This window comes from Carcharodon carcharias, chromosome 34 (genome assembly GCF_017639515.1).
Source record: "Carcharodon carcharias isolate sCarCar2 chromosome 34, sCarCar2.pri, whole genome shotgun sequence".
NCBI lineage: Eukaryota > Metazoa > Chordata > Chondrichthyes > Lamniformes > Lamnidae > Carcharodon > Carcharodon carcharias.
This window is the reverse complement of record NC_054500.1, coordinates 23029905-23045996: the sequence shown is the minus strand read 5'-3', so window position 1 is coordinate 23045996 and position 16092 is coordinate 23029905.

Genomic DNA, 16092 nt, shown 5'->3' with positions numbered 1-16092 from the left:
AAGTGAGGACAAGGGGGACCCTATCATGTTTCTGGGAGGGAGGAGAAGGTGTGAGGGCGGATGCACGGGAGATGGGCTGGACACAGTTGAGGGCCCGGTCAACCACCGTGGGTGGAAAACCTCGGTTAAGGAAGAAGGAGGACATGTCAGAGGAACTGTTTTTAAAAGTGGCATCATCAGAACAGACGCGACGGAGGCGAAGGAACTGAGAGAACGGGATGGGGTCCTTACAGGAAGCGGGATGTGAGGAGCTGTGGGAGTCGGTAGGCTTGTAATGAATATTGGTGGACAGTCAAACCTCAGCCTCTTGGCACCAATCTAATCCAGCAGACTGACTCCCCGAGCGGTTTGAGCTGCAGTGACAGCACGCACTTTTACATGCATGCTGTAGTCTGGAGCTATGTATAGTGATGGTAGAGGCTCCAACTCACTTCCCATCACATGGCTGATCAGGAATCTCTCCTGCTTTTACCACCTGCCGTTGGTGTGTGTTGGAAGGGTTTGCAGGTTAATACTCAATTTTGTTTGGCTGCGTTATGAACACACCTTCCTTGGCCATCAAGACCTGGAGTGAGTCTTGAACCCAGAGCTCCTGGCTCAGTGATAGGGTCAGTAACCCACTGCGTCACAAGACCATCTTCCTATGTACCTGTAATAAATAAATCATTTCTTGTTGCCAATGAACTGCTTTTCTTACATTCCAAATCAAAGCCATTATTTCCTTTTCCCAATGGGATAAGCAGGCATTCCCATTTATTCTCGGGGATTTCTCTCTGGAAAGCAACAGGTTTCACTAGGATATCCAGTACCCTCCTCAATCAACAACAACTCAAACTGACACAACAACTTTCACACAGACAAACTGCCCAAGGTGTTTGATAAGAGGTAGAATCAAGGAAAGGGGCACGATGCAGACAGAGATATTTGGAGATGAGACCAAATCAATGGAAAATCATTGCATTTCCACAAGAAACTGAAAGAAGAGGGGCGTGGACAGATAGAGGTACCGACTGAGGGATTTCCAGACCTTGGGGCCTAGGCAGCCATGTGTAAGGGTCACCAATGGGGTGGTGAGGGAAGGGGTGAATGTACAAGAGGCCAGGGTCAGGGGAACAGACATTTTGGGAGAGTGGGCTTGTTAAGCTAGAGACGGCTACAGAGGAAGAGGCAAGGAATTGGAGGGATTAAAACATGAGGTTGAGAATTTTAAATTTGAGGCATTTGGGGACTGGGAGCCTGTGGAAGTCAGGAAGAGATGGATGATGAGTAAATGGGAAGGTGCAGAAGAGGATGTGGCCAGCAGGGTTTCGGATGAGCTGGTGTGTGTGTGTGTGTGCTTGGGGAGAAGCTGACCAGCTCTATTGGAATAGTCAAGTCTGGAGATGATAAAGGGATGGCTGAGGGTTTCAGCAGCTGAATAGCTGAGTCAGGGGCAGAGATGAGGGCTGATACAGAGGTGGAAGTAGGTGGAAATGGGGTCTGAAGATCAGCTCAGGGTCAAGAGGATCCTGAGGTTGAGGACTGGCAGGTTTTGCCTGAGAAAGAGATCGAGGGTGGAATGGAATCGATGGTGAGAGTCCGGGAGCTTGTGGTGAAAGCTGAAGATTGATGGATTTAGGTCTTGCCACTGTTTAACCAGTGAAAGTTCACCAAAACTGGATTTGTGCCCAACAGACTGACAACATACAGGCGGTGGAGTGAAGTAGCTGTATATACCTGTAATAAATAAATCATTTCTTGTATGAAGCTGGTTGTTGAATATTGGAAAGTGAACTGAGAAAGCATGAAATCAGAGCTGTGTCTAGCTGCACTCTCAATCTATGTCCACAAAAAGCATTTGCACTGGGATCATAATCCAGAGCAAGAGCCTTGCAATACTATCCTTCCCAAAACCTTGGCAAAGACACAAAATTAATTCCAGTGATCAGCTGAAAAACCCCAAGCCAGAGATTGAAACTGAGATACATGAAAAAAGATAAGAAAGCCTTACATTTCTATAGCGCCTTTCACAACCACCAGACACCCCAAGGCACTTTACGACCAATGAAGGACTTTTTGAAGTATAATAACTGTTGTAGTTTAGGATAAATGTGGCAGCCAATTTGTGCACAGCAAGCTCCCACAGACAGCAGGGTGATAATGACCTGATAATCTGTCTCAATGTTTATTGAGGGATAAAGATTGGCCAGGACACTGGGAAGAACTTCCCTGCTCCTCTTCAAAGATGTTCCATGGGTTCCTTTACATTTATTTACAGAGGCTTCAGTTCAACATTTCATGTGAAAGGCAGCAACTGCAGCACTGGAAGTATCAGTCTGGATTTCAGCACTCAGGCCCTAGAATAGGGCTTGAACCCACAACCTCCTGACTCAGGGGTAAGAGTGTTACCCACAGTAACGCATGACCCAAATAGCACCCTAGAGGTTTGCTAGTTTGTCCAATCAATCAGATGTTACTTCAATCTGTCCCATTAAAAGCCAAAAAAAGCTCAATGTAACCTTTGTTTTTGTGATTGTGGGTGATGGATAAATATTGCCTCATCTTTTGATTATGTTCCTTTACATTGACATGAATTCAACACTTAGTTCAACAATTTCAGATCGGAACTATTGCCCCCAATTTTTCAAACAGCATCTCCTGGCAATGACCCTGCTGCTGCCATTTACAACTCCTTTTGACCCATCTTTTGTTTCTTTACTCGTACCGCGACTGACTCCTTTATTCTTGCACCATTGTCCTTTTTGCCATTTAATCTCTCCTACCTTCCACTCTATCACAGACCAGCCCCTCTCTCTTGCTCATCCCTTTCCCTCCTTGCCTTTGCTTAAAACCAGCTCCATCTCTTTTTTCCAGTCCTGACAACGGGTCATGGACCTGAAACGTTGGCTCTGCTTCTCTCTCCGCGTACACGTCCTCACCGATTCAGTGTTTCCACCAGAGGGAAGGGCAGTGGTTCCATTGGTCAGCTCCAACACAGTATCATTTTGAAAGGAGCCACCATGTTCTCTTTGTGGAGTGGAACCTTCTTAGGTTCAAAGGTTTACTTTTGTCATCTCATTTCATGGCAGTAACTCCTCGACCTTCATTACCAAAGCTAAGGCTTTGTTGGGAAACATGAAGGGATGAAATGCATTTGTTTCATCTCAAGGGTATTTGCATAATAGGGGAACAGCTCTCCTGCAAAATGCAGCTGTGTTCATGTTTGGTTCTGTTAAACGCCTTGAGTGTTTCAAGCACGCTTTGTTCATTGGATGTGAACAGTTTAGCCTTTTGCTTTTTCACAGAGATTTCTGATTCAAAATGAATGCAAAATTCAAAAAAAAAACCACACATGATTCCCTCTGCCCTGGAATGATAGCCGTCACTATAGCCTTGGTCTTGAACATGCTAGGTGCCGGGGGTCCAGCCTCTCTCACGTCCATCCGCAAACTCCTCGGGGTTTGTCTGTCTTGCCTGTGAATGAAGAAATGTTGAAGGCTGTCAGTATTTCTCCAGCAGCCACAGATTCCCACTTATTTTGTGTCACATAAGGGAACCTTCTATCTGTCCTGATTCTGCCAGGCGCATTTATTTCCCTTGGCTATCTCACTAGGAGGGTAAATAGCAGTAAAGGGAAGGTCTTGAAGGTCTTTCTGTACGTGTGGAGCAGAGAGAGACAACAGGGAAATTACATAAATTTACAGCACACAACAGACCACTCAGCCTAACTGCTCCAAATAAGCTTCCTTTTACCCCTCTTCATCTTATCTGATTTTGCCCTTATGTGTTCATTTTAATACCCCTTAGGTGTATCTATACAATTCACCTCAACCTCTCCATGTGGTAGCAAGTTCCACATTCTCCCCACTTTCTGGGGGAAGAGGTTTCCTCTGAAATTCTTATTGGGTTTATTCATGCTGAGGGAGTGCAGCACTGCTGAAGGTCCTGTTTTCCCTTTCTTCCCATTGTGGCTGGATTTAAAAGATCCCAAGGTCACCCCTCTCTATCCCTGTGACCTTCTCCAGTCCCTACAACCCTCTATCTCTGTAATGTCCTCCAGCCCCTACAACCCTCCCCATCTCTGTCACGTCCTCCAGCCCCTACAACCCTCCCCATCTCTGTAACCTCCTCCAGCTCCTACAACCCACTCAGATATCTATGTTCTTCTAGTTCTGGCTGTGCATGCAGCTCCTATTTCTATCACTCCTCCTTTGGCAACTAGCTAGGCCCTTATTCTGCAATTCCCTCCCACAACTCCTCCATCTCCCTTAACCGTTAATTAATAAATATGCCTGGCAAGCCCCTTGCCATCACTCATTCATTGAGTCAGTATATATTATTGATGGAGTATTCATTGTGGTCACTGGTGCTGTCGATTGCAGATAAAACTAAGAAGCGAAAAGGTGAGAGAGACACAGGCAAGGGGTTAATTAGTGAGTTTTCACTGAGCATGGAGAATGCGCAACTGTTTCACAGGTTCAGTGTTTATCCGTGACTCCTGTCAATGTCAGAGAGAGCAGCAAGAATCATAGTGATGGGAACAGGAGCAATCAAACCACACAGTCTGAATCTGTCACTTCACATTACAGGTGACAGAGCCTCTGCTTTTAAAGGGATAGAACTTTGTACTTTGCCAAGGCCAAAGACCACCTCACTGCCAACGCAGTGTTAGTCATGGCTGAGCAGACATAGTGACAGCTCCAGGACCTGCATAAACACATTGGGCAGAATCGTATGCCCTTCCCCCGTGGTGAGGATGTTGGCAGGGGGCATTTTATCAGATGGGAGTGGGTGGCAGGTGGACATGGTGCCTTCCCCACCCTCCCCCTCCATTAGATGGCTGGGACATCATGATTAAGAAGTTCTGGCATTGTCTTGAAGTCATTGTTGCTCAGCGTTTGCCACTCATTTTATAAATCATGTGGATTCTGTGCCTCAATTCTCCATGTCATACACGATGAAACCTCTACACAGTCAGTCGTGGGGAACTGAAAAAAATTAAAGATTTTTTTCCTAAACGTGTTCAATTTTATGACTGGATTGTACCTGAAACTCTTCGGAAATGCATGCTTTAAGCAAAACTGTGGAATGTTGGAGCTTGCCCAAAAATACAGGTCTTAGCTGACAATACAATCTAAAATAATGTTCTTTACCAAAGTGAATTGACTGCAGAAGTCCAGTGCAAAAAGCACAGAGAATCTGGAATCTGGGTAACTGTAAATGGGAATTGGAACCTGACACAATGGTAGCAGCTTTGCCCCAAAATAGTTCATGTGATATATTGAAGAACTGGGCAGAAATGGATTGTCAGGTTTAGACAAAGGGAAAACACATGGGGCAATGACAAAATACTGGACTGATGATGATGACTGACTGTTAACAGTCAAGCATGGTTTAAATTCAAACCAGGCAGGCTGACTCTGATTGGTCAAGGCATTGCCCTAGGGAATGAGCCAGGGAGTAGCAGTCACCTATTTTGTTTAGTTCAAATGCGAGATGCGTGTACTTATATTAATACACAAGGCCCTGTTCTTTGCAGACAGAAAGAATGTGTACACACATTGTGCCTGTTTCAGCTGAACAAAATAGGCATCTATTCAGTGGTTCATTCCCCAGGGCAATGCTTTAACCAATCAGTCAACCTGTTTGGTTTGAGTGTAAACAAAACTTGGCAGTTAACTGCCAGTCATCAGTTAACTAGTGCATTCTCCTTGGCAATGCCCCTATCAATCAGAGTCCACCTGCCAACCAATCGGCACATGCTTCTTATGAAGTATAAATCATTGTTCTCTTTACATTTGGTACTCTTTGCACCTGTAGGGAGGTCAAGGTGCCTCATCCCCATGTCACCTAAATCCTGATGGTGCCCACCAGGGTGCGTGGCCATGGAGTGCAGGGCCGAGCACAAATCTGGTAAGCCCTGTTGGACTAAGGTCTCCATGGTGGTCGCCAGCTTTCCCATGGTGCCCTTGAGGTTGCATATTGGAGCCACGACATCAGACAAGAAAGTGGATGGGACACCCTTAGTTGGCCAATTAATGGCCACTTAAAGGGTCTTGCCCCACTGCTGCTAATGACAACCCAACAGCTGGTGGGGGGAGGGGGGAGGGCGGTTCGGGGCGGGTGGGGGTCTCATCATCTGGCGTGCATGACAAGCAAATCCTGGCACGTTTGCTTGCTGGTTCTCAAGGGTGGGTGGGGGTCCCTCGTTTAAAGGCACTCAGTGCTCGATGGAGGGGCCCAGCATCAGGAAGGGGGAGGGCCCCCAAGAGCTTCCCTTGCCCTTGCTGCCCACTCCTTTACACCCCCTCCCCCATGATCCTCGCCCCCGCAAACCCCCCTCCCACCATCGCTCACCTGTGGCCTGGCTGCTCGGCCTGGGGAGGCTGTTTCGGCAGTGGTCACCGATTGGCCAGCAGCTCTCAGTAGGCCGAACCTCCGCTCCCAGGGTCCTGATCCTGGGAAAAGGTTTGTCAACTGGCCCATACTACCCCAGAGGGCCTCCCCAGAAAGATACGAGGTCGGGGTCTCGCCAGCTCTTGAGCCAGTGGTGGAAATCCCTACCAGCACAGCAAGAGTCCATCCAAAGTTGATATTACATAAAGCAAAAAACAAATCAGTTGCTTGCAATACTGTATGTTATTCGCTCCATTTACAATTAACAGTTAATATTTACAATGTTCATTACATATCAAGCATATAGCCCAAGGGGGTTTTCACAGTTTCCTCTTGCTCTTCTATGCCTGAGAAACCTTAGACTGCGACCTTTCCCTGTTCTGGCGGCTGCCCCAAGCTTTAGTGCTTCCCTCAGCACGTAGTCCCGGACCTTGGAATGTGCCGGTCTGCAACTCCCGGTTGGGGACAACTCTTTGCGCTGGAAGACCAGCAAGTTCGGGCAGACCAAGGAGCATCTTTCACCGAGTCGATGGTCCTCCAGCTGCAGCTGATGTTTGTCTGGGTGTGTGTCCCTGGGAACAGCCCGTGGCCCACAGAGTCCTGTGTCACCGCGCTGCTCGGGATGAACCTCGAGAAAAGCTATTGCACCTCTTTCCACTCCTGCTTTGTAAAGGCAGGTTGCAGGAGGAGGTGGACAATGGCCTCTTCCCCATGGCCACAGCCGTCTCTAGGGCGACATGCGCAGGTGGTGAGAGTTCTTGAAAATTCACATTAATCTCCGTGACCGAGAGAGATTGGAGAGCCAATTATATATAGATCACAACTGCTGATGACAGCTCTTGACAGCTCGGCACCTGTAAGTGCTGTGACCTGTACTGGGAAGGAGTGAGAATTGACTTGTTACTCCTAAAAGATTTATTAAAGGCGATCTGTATTCCCTCCAAGGGAAAATAACAATTATTTCAGGACTGGCAACGGGGCTGATTTTCTACAGCGTCGCTCCACCAGGTGCTCAGGCACAGACACTGGGGCTTTTAACACCAAACTTACATTTCGTGCCATAACTGAATAAAAGTTTCATTCCGCCTTAAATGGTTGTTGTTGGGGGTTGGGTAGCACAGGACGCTCTCAGTCACCAGAAGCAGATTTGGGTCCAGTCCCAGCAGAGGAGGTGGAGACGCCCTAGCTCTGCTGGAAGTGGCTGCCTAACAGGACACTGGAGAGAACTCCCCTGCTCTTCTTCAAAACAAAACCGTTGGATCCTGAACGTTCGATCGGGAGGACAGACGGGGCCTTGGTTAAACTCACCAGAAAGACGGCACCAACAGCAGTGTAGCACTCTCTGGATATTGCCACTGAGAGTGTCAGCTTGCGTCTTAGACTCAAGTCTCCAGGGGTGGAACTCGAACCCGTGATCTTCTCATAGGCCAGCACATCTCCCACTGGACCAGGGCTAACGGCAAAACTGACATGGAGAGCCTGCAGGCAAGTGGACATATGGATTGTAGACCAACTAACAAGGCTTATAATGGGCTAGAATCAATCAACTGATCGCTCCTGTCTAAACAGGGGCCAGTTCTGATCAATCACTGCTAAAGGCTCCAAACAAGAGAAGTCACAGTAACAAGATAATGTTCATTAACCAAATTTTCCAGGCCACAGTCTGATAATGTGATGAGTAACTAGGTCAAAGCAGGATTAGGACAAGCATAATCAATTAATCAGCTGACCTTTATCATCATCAGAGTTTTTCTTAAATATGTGGAAACCTTTCACCTTGTGAAGATTACTTTTTCCTGTGTCTGAATGTGAGTGAGTGTATGTGTGTGAGAGAGAACGTGGGTGTGTTTGTGTGTGTGTGAGAGTGTGAGTATGTCTGTGTTTGTGAAAGTGAGTGTGTGTGTGAGAGAGAGTGTGTGTGTGAGAGTGTGAGCATGTGCGTATGTGTGAGAGAAAGTGAGTGTGTTGTGTGTGTGTGTGAGAGAGTGAGTGTGTGTGTGTGTGAGAGAGTTTGTGTGTGTGAGAGAGAGTATGTGTGTGTGAGAGAGAGAGAGTGTGAGTGTGTGTGTGTGAGAGAGTGAGTGTGTGTGTGTGTGAGAGAGTTTGTGTGTGTGTGAGAGAGAGAGAGTGTGAGTGTGTGTGTGTGTGTGAGAGAGAGAGAGTGTGAGTGTGTGTGTGAGAGAGACAGTGTGTGTGTGAGAGAGTGTGAGTGTGTGTGTGTGTGTGTGAGAGGGAGTGTGAGTGTGTGTGTGTGTGTGAGAGAGGGAGTGTGAGTGTGTGTGTGTGAGAGAGAGATAATGTGTGTGTGTGTGTGAGAGAGAGAGATAGAGAGTGTGTGTGTGAGAGAGGGTGTCTGTGTGTGAAAGGGAAAGTGTGAGTGTGTTTGTGTGTGTGTGAGAGAGAGAGTGTGTTTGTGTGTGTTTGAGAGAGTGAGTGTGTTTGTGTGTGAGAGAGTGTGAGTATGAGTCTGTGTGTGGAAGTGAGTCTGTGTGTGTGGGAGTGTGAGCGTGTGTGATAGAGCGTGCGAGTGTGTGTGTGTTTGTGAGAGAGTGAGTGTATGTGTGAGTGTGTGTATGTCTGTGTGAGTAAGTGCATTTGTGTGAGTGTGTGTTTGAGAGTGTATGTGTGTGTGTATATATGTGAGTGTGAGAATGTGTGTGAGTGTGAGAATGTGTGCGTTTGAGAGTGTGTGTGAGAGAGAGTGAGTGTGTATGAGTGTGTGTGTGTGAGTGTGTGTGACTGAGTGAGCATGTGTAAGTGACTGGGAGTGTATGAGTCATTCTAACTTGGGAAATCTCTCAGTATTGGGAATGTCTGCCATCTGCAAATCTCTTCCCAGTTCCATTCACCTCGCTACCTCTCCATTTTCACAAACCTCCTGGAGCGATGGTTTGCTGACCCCAGCCCTGATCCTGACCCTAAACCTAAACCTGACCTGACCCTAACCCTAACACTAACCCTAACACTAACCCTCACCCTAATCCTGACCCTGACTCTGACCCTGACCCTAACACTAATACTAACATTAACATTAACCCTAACCCTAACAATAACATTAACATGAACTCTGACCCTAATCCTAACCCTAATCCTAACCCTGACCCCCTAACCCTGGTCTCTCTAGTTCTCGTTCCTCACACTTGGTGCTCAACCAATCCCTTTTCTCCTCATCGGTGATGTCTTCCCACCTGCGAGGAATCTCCGATGAATCCAAGTCCTTGTTTCCCCCCCTTCCTCTCCTCCAGGAACATCCACAGTGATTTTTAACATCTGCGGTATCGTCAATAGCAACCAGGACAGGATCGCTGGCTTTTGGCTATTTTGCCCCCCTTTTCTTCATAGAGCCCCCACACCCCCCGTCAAAGCAGCAGCTTCTCTTTCCAAAATTTGGGGGGGGGGGTTCAATTTAATGAGTGAAGGGGCAATTAAATGATCAGAATCCTTATCAGTCTCGCTATAGGTCATTAAATTAGTCATTAATGTGCACACAACTGTAACTGCCTCGCAAGTGGAAATGCATACAATTTGTAAGGTTTCTAGGGAAACACAACACACATAAACAAGCTGATGAGCACTAGCCGCTGTGGAACATTAATAACTCGGGTTTCACTTCAATGTGGTGTTTATTTATGAAACAGGCCACTCTCATTTCAGTGACACAGAGGCTGAGACACACAATGGCTGTAAGAACTGAGGATAATGCATTAAAACTCAAAGCGTTCATATCCCCTGAGTTAAGCTATTGAGAAAAGGCTTCATCAATGCAATGAGCGTTTATATATGACAGGAGGAATTCATTCTGCAAGGAGGCAGCTGCCAGGTTTTAAACTCTACCTGGTTTTGCATTTGAATCAAAATGAAATGTCATTAGAATCAGCTGTGGCAAGCAGTTCAAACATCAGAAACTCCTTGGGTTAAACATTTGAATTAACTGCAGGGCTGTGTTTGGAATAAATCGGGTCAGGGATGAAATTGTTTGAATAAACCGTCCTGAGGCATCAACTGACCATTTTACAGGAGTGGGAAGGGGTTTTATCCCAGGGTTTGACCCTGAGTTGCAGCTCTGAGGCCATCAACAAGACAACCAGTAACTCTGTAATACCGCCTGCCACCACCCCTGCCACAGCCCAATGGCTGATAAAACCCTCATCTGTGTTTCTGCTACATCAGGGCTTGACTAATCCAATGTCCCCTTGGCCTGGCTCCCACCTTCCACTCTCCGTGAACTGTACCTCACCCGAAATTCTGTTGCCTGTTTCCTAACACACACCGAGTCCTATTCGCTCATCAACCCCGTTCTCGCTGACCTACACTGGCTCCCAGCCCACCAAATCCTTGATTTTAAAATCCTCCTCCTTGTTTTCAAATCCGCCATGGCCTTGCCCCTCACTGTCTCTGTAATCTCCTCCAGATTGACAACCCTCCCGGATCTCTGCACTCCTCCAATCCTGGCTTCTTCCGCACCCTCCATTTTAATCACTCCACCATTGGTGGCTGCACCTTCAGCTGCCAGGGACCCTAAGCTCTGGAATTCCCTCCCTAAACCTCTCCATCTTTCTCCCTCTCTTTCTCTCTCTCCTTTGAGACACCCCTTAAATCCTGCCTCTTTGACCAAGCTTTCACCTGTCCTAAAGCTGCCAAAAGTGGTTCCATGTCAAATGGTGATTTTAACGAAGCGTGAGACGCTCATGGGTGTATAAGGGAACATGTGTCAGGAAATTGTGCACCCCAGGCTGTGATAACCCTTCCATTTGCAAATCACAGGCTGAGGGAGAGTGAGTGTAATCTAGCAAAGTTCTCTACTGGCCTGTGACTGAGAAAGTTATCCCTTGTACCCCAGTCAACTAAATCAGCAGTGAGGCTGAGGAAGATTAGAAGCTGAAGAAGGAGTCACTGGACAGGAATGATCGGTGAAGTGTTATGTACAAGTCTACCTTGAACATATAACCATGACTTTCTAGCTGCGACCCCAGTTAAGAGTAACAGGTTAGGCTGTAGCCTGAAAGGTCTTTTCTGATCATCTTGAAAAAAGTATTTTGGAGCATTATGGATTTTAAAATGCAACTAAAAACAATACTGGGCAAAATAATTTTAAAAATCCCATTATCTTTGCTGTTCCAAGTAAATTGCTGTTTAATTTTACATTTATTGAACTCTCTATCTCTAGGTGCACTGAACCTGAGATTCAATTTCTTGCCTAATGAGTCTCATTATTGTCACCTCAGTGCTCTTGATAAGAGCTAAACAATTCTTCACAAATATCTGACCCAATTCGTCATCTGATCTCTCGTCAATCACAACGAAAAGATGGTTAAAGGTTTGCAGATCTTGGCCAGGCTTTAACAGGCTCTCAATTTCTTTCATGGAAACCTGTCGATTATGGAGAATGACAGGTTTGTCTCCATCAAGAAACTCTGGCAACATCTGCTGCACACCTGAGAGTCAAACTCCTGGTTATGAAGGGTTTTGGTGGAGTGATTAACTGTTCCTTCCCATCCCTTCCTCAGCCCACCTGATGCTGAACCCCTCATTGTACCTTGTTAGCTCCAGACCCAACTATTCCAATGTCCTCCTGGCTGATCACCTACCCTGCATCCTCTGTAAACACATCCGAAACTCCTCAACCCCATACCACTACTCGCACAAAGTCCCATTTTCACCCATCGCCCATATCCTTCCTGAACTACACTGAATACTGGTCCTCAACACTTCAGCTTTAAAAATGCCCCTCACCTCATTACCTCCATAACTCCCCACAGCCCTACAACCCTCCGAGTTCTCTACACTCCTTCAATTCTGGCCTCTTGCGAATCCCCAATTTTAATCTCTCCACCATTGGAGGCCATGCCTTCAGCTGTCTGGGCCCTGAATTCTGGAACTCCCTTCTTAAACCTCTCCACCTCTCTACCTCTCTCTCTTCTTTTAAGAAACTCCTTAAACTCAACCTCTTTGATCACATTTGTGGCCATCTCTCCTTATGTGGCTCCATGTCAAATTTTGACTGATAACGCTCCTGTGAAGTATCTTGGGGCATTATGTCAGATTAAAGTTGCTACACAAATGCAGGTAGTTGTTGACAATCTATTGAAAGAAAGCTCCCACTAACAGCAATGGGATAAATGCCCAACCAAACTCATTGACGATGTTATTCGAGGGATAGCTATTGATGAGGTCACAAGGAGAACTCTCCCACTTGCTCTTTTCTTGAATAACACCATGAGATCTGTTAACTGTGGATTAAAAATAAAATTCCAGAGAAATGACACATATAGCTAAGAATTATGGGGTGAAAGAGGACATTATATTGTGAATGGATATTGCATCGCCATGAGATTGTAGCCCATGTGGAAAAATATTCTGCATTTTTGGATCTCCCTTCATTCATATCAACTTTATTTTTCAATGGTTTATCTGAAGCCCATCGTTCTCCCATTGCTCTTCTCTCTGGTCAGGCACGTTAACCTCTCTGACCACACATGCATCACCTTTGGACTGGAACCTGACTCTTTTCAATAAAAGTGGCAGGAATCTTTCAGTTTTAAATCTGGCGATGATGGCCGTTCATCACTGCAAGAATCTCAATTCTTGAAATCTAACAAGGCACTTAGAAACTTAAAAAAAGAGTGCCATTATCTTTAATTGGCTCGTTGGCATTCTAGAGACGAACAGACTAAAGACAGAATTTTTTTGTTACGGGCTCCTAAAGGATTTTTTTTTTCATTGTAGAAATGTAATTAGGAATAGAACAACAGACTAGGTTCTACCTTTGTATCGTTTTTCACGTTATTCAGAGGTCTAATTCATCCAGCTCAATTGTCTTTCTGAGTTTCTGTCTCCCCTTCTGTAACCCTATCTCTGCCAAATCCTCCATTCCAGCCTCACAGCAGGAACATCTGCTGTTTGAGAGTGAGCCGAGCAGCTCTAGAATATTCTGTAGTACAAAAGCAAAATACTGCTGGAAATCCGAAATGAAGACATGAAACGCTGGAAGTACTCAGTAGGTCTGGCACGTCTGTGGGGAAAGAAACAAGAGTTAATGTTTCAGATCAACGAACTTACATCAGGATGTGGATATGGGTGTTTTATTTGTGATCATGTTTTGGTGCAATGCTTTGCCTGGTGATTTTGTGCCTATTCGCTCACCATCCCAGACCCTGTCACCACCCTTGTCCATCGGCTGCTGAAACCCTCATCTGTGCATCCGCTACGTCAGGGCTTGACTAATCCAATGTCCCCTTGGCCTGGCTCCCACCTTCCACTCTCCGTGAACTGTACCTCACCCGAAACTCCGCTGCCTGTTTCCTAACACACACCGAGTCCCGTTCGCTCGCCAACCCCGTGCTCGCTAACCTACACTGGCTCCCAGCCCACCAAATCCTTGATTTTAAAATCCTCCTCCTTGTTTTCAAAACCCCCATGGCCTTGCCCCCTCACTGTCTCTGTAAACTCCTCCAGATCAACAACCCTCCCAGGTCTCTGCACTCCTCCAATTCTGGCTTCTTTCGCACCCCCCATTTTAATCACTCCACCATTGGCGGCCAAGCCTTTACCTGTCAAGACCCTAAGCTCTTGAATTCCCTCTCCAAACCTCTCTGCCTCTCTCTCCTCCTTGGAGATATTCCATGAAACTAATCTCTTTGACCAAGATTTTAGTCAGCTACCCAAATATTTTCTTCCATGGCTCAGTGCCAAGTTCTGTCTGTTAATGCTCATGAAGCACATTAGGACGTTGTATTATTTTAAAGGTGCTATATAAATGCAAGTTACCATGAGTTGTTGCCACAAGATTCGCCATTGTAGTATCAAAAATTGGGACATAAAGCCCCAAGCGTGCTCAATATTCTGCAACGGTTGGCAATTGCCCAGGGAGATTTCACACACTTATTGAAGAGAATAGATTTGCATTTTTAATCACACTTTGTCACTGCCAAAATGCCCCACATGCAGCAAATCATTACAAAGGGCGCTGAGTGTTGACATGTAGGTAAGCAAAGCCACCATTCTACACACCGAAAACTCCAAAAAGCAGCAACAGAATGAAAAGCAAATGAATTTAGTTTTTGGTGGCATTTCCCTAAGGGCAGAATGTTGGTAAGGACACCAGGACCACATCTGGCTTGTCTTTGACTTGTGTAGCAATCAGAATCTGCTTAAAAGGAAAGGGAAACATGTTTAAAGGAATACAGGGACAGGGCAAGAAAGCTGATGACTAATTTACTGCTGTTCTTAGATCTTTCAGAGAGTTGGCATAGGCTCGATGGGCCAAATGGCCTCCTTCAATTGTTAAATAATTCTGCTTGTTCTATGATGTATGGGTTAAGTGTAATCCCTGGCTCAGAGACTCCCACCTCTGACTCAGACAGCTGTGGGTTCATGTTCCAGTCCCGAGCCCTGAGCACAAAATTCCAGACGGACACTCCACCCCCTGTAGTAGTGAGGGAGTGCTGCACTGTCAAAGGCACAGTCTTTTGGGTGAGGCATTAAAAGGAGGCCCCATCTGCCCTCTCAGGCGGATGTAATAGATCCCATGACATTATTTCAAAGACGAGCAGGGTGGGGGGGGCTCCTCCCAGATGTCCTGGGTTCGAGTCCCACTCCAGAAACTTGAGCCTCATATTCCAGACTGACACTCCGAGTGCAGCACCATCTTGTCTTAAACGGAGGTCCCGGCTGCCCTCCCAATTGGGCATAAAAGATCTCATGGCACTTTTAAAGGAGAGAGGGGGAGTTCTCCCTGATGCCCTGGCTAATACTTATCCAATTTCATTGTGTCATTATCACATTGCTGTTTGTGGGAGCTTGCTGCAGGCAAATTGACTTTTGCATTTCCTGCATTACAACTTCCAAAGTATTTCACTGGCCGGAAAGAAATTTGGGATGTGCTGAGATTGTGAAAGGCGCTGGAGTTTGACAAGTTCAGGGCTGATATCGGAAAGTTACACTTCATCCTGAGCAACCCTGGAATCCTGAGCAAGGAGTAGAAGTGAAACCCTAAAATTATTTGAGAGCCAACTGGATGGTGCAAAGGGGACTGGAGAATGGGTGTGGCTGCATGGACCAGATGGGCTGAATGGTCTTCCTTGCCTTCAACTATTTTTCAATCTTGAGTAGCAAAGGTTAAGGGGTGATTGAATTGAGGTGTTTAAGGCAACGAAAGAGGCTGAAAGGGTTGATCGAGAGAAATTATTTCCTCTGGGTGGGGAGGCGGAGACCAGAGCAAGGGGGCTTAGCTTTAAAATGAGAGCCAGGCCCTTCATGGGTGATGTCAGGAAGCACTTGTTCACACACAGGGGAGTGGAAATCTGGAACTCTCTCACACCAAAACATTGTTGAGGCTGCAGGTCAATTGAAAATGTCAAAACAAAAATGATTAAATAATTCTCCATTTTAAGGAGGCACAGTGCAGTTTACCCCTGCTCAGGTCTAACCTTTGCAGAGACTTCACTGCCACATGAATAAACTCCACAGCAGCTGATAGCCAGGTCCCAGCTGTGAGTTAGCTCGGGGGCAGGTCACCAGCCCACACCCCTGTTAAACGCACAGCACAGATCTAGAGATTGAGGGGACTTAACTACCAAGTTACGAAACACAAGTCGTGACCAAACTGAAAATCCTCCAGATGGATCTCACTTCAAGGGTTACACTGTCCACTGTGACTCAGCTGATAACACACTCACTCCCCTTGAGGTCCAAAATCCAGAATTCACAGTCCCTGCT